The sequence below is a fragment of the Triticum dicoccoides genome, chromosome 2A (assembly GCF_002162155.2).
Source record: "Triticum dicoccoides isolate Atlit2015 ecotype Zavitan chromosome 2A, WEW_v2.0, whole genome shotgun sequence".
Lineage (NCBI taxonomy): Eukaryota > Viridiplantae > Streptophyta > Magnoliopsida > Poales > Poaceae > Triticum > Triticum dicoccoides.
Window position 1 is genome coordinate 682312052 of NC_041382.1, and position 1784 is coordinate 682313835.

The window sequence follows — 1784 nt, forward strand, 5'->3', positions numbered from 1 at the left end:
GGTTTTCACCCAGGAGCCCTGGCGCGGAGAGGGGGACCATGGAAGTGATCTCTGAGGTTGAGTGACCATGAATGAAGGCAATACTCGCTACTATTAACAAGAAAAATGAAGAAGTCAATTTTGGTTGCTAAACTTTTAAAACACGGTAAATTTGGTCTCTGGTCCTAATAAAAAGTGGTATAACCGGTGAGTGGCGGTGGTTTTACACATGCTGCAACCAATTAGAATAGAAGATAGACAATCATAAGAAAAATATCAAAGCTTAAACAAATATGAAAAATAAGAAGGAGATTTAAAATTCTGCATGGATAAACATCTAACAAAATATTTTTCCTAAATAAAGTAAAATGATATGAAAAAACAAAGGTATGTTATTAGAAAGATGGAACTTGAGAAAATTTATTTTTTGGCGTTGAATACCCATGAACTAACACCACATTTCTTAGTTAGTTTTGCATATTTTATCTCCAATATACGTACTTATGATAATTTTTTGTTTCCTACCTTTTGGTAGTTTAAGTTTGAAAATTACATGGTTTTCAATGCTTATCACATAATATTTCTGAAATTTTGAAATTTTCCAAATTTCAAAGAAGATTCCAGGTTTTGATTGATAGGTTTTTCTTGAATGTTTCCACTATTAATAATGTTATCTATTGATTTTTTTTCTTAACCCTTTTTTATCCGTCTGTTGGCTGGGCTACTATGTGTGAATCTACTGCCTTGCCATCTCACATACCACTTTCAGTGATAATCAGGGTGAAAATTTAGTAATTTCAAAAGTTTTACATCCTCCATATCATGTATTTTTGTTAAGTAGCCAACTATCAATCACCCAATAGTGATTATGTGGATCTCTATCCAGGAGACGGGTCAACTGTTCAATGGTGGTCGCGACTTCTGTGGTACACGCTTTGGGTTTGCTAAACCGAATGTGTTCTCCAGGTACGTCATGCAGGCGATGTGGTGATGACCCTGGTGACCTCAGTTCTAGATGGAGGGGGCGTGGCGGCATCCTTCATTGTCGAGTTTGTAGGTGTGGTAGTGGTCGTTTCGGGTTGTTTGGTGTATGTTCTTGTCAGACCTTTATTAACTTAATAAGGGTGGTTGTGTGCATCAAATTATGCACCTCGTCACGCATCGCTGCGCAACACGTCGTTACTGCTATGGGATGCGTTGGACCACCGGGCAGACCTCCGCCAGGTCGAGGAAGGCCAGTGAGCCATACAACCATGAGACCACAACACGAGCTCCACACAAGAATTTGCACCAGCAGATGAGGAGAAGAAGGTTTGTCGTCGCCAACCACGTGTGGGCTTTTATAGAAAATACACGAGTATTCTACAACAACATGATGTCAAGGGCACGTGCATATGTGAGAACCAACCCGTGGTTGGATGGTTAGGAATTAGAGGTGCGGTGGCGCCCAACCCATCAGGGATCGAACCTCAAATTTAACGCTTTGATAACTCATAAAGGCGAAATATTGCTTTATTGGAAGGCGACGTTTGCATGGAGAGCAAGAAGTCTGTGGTACTTCGTCAATCTCAATCTCAAGACCGGCCAACTCTCATGGGGTGAGTGTGAAACACTAAGTCCGTATCCCACATTAGCAGGTTTAGGATTTCTAAGTGAAGACCATGCCTGTGGTTTCTGAACATTCGTGAAAACAATGCCAGGCTAGACCAATGCCAGCAGATTAGACTACTAGGGTGCCAATTCAGCACCCATTATTGTTACTGAAACATGGACTGTGATATTGGAGCATGGTGCTCATGCTGAGC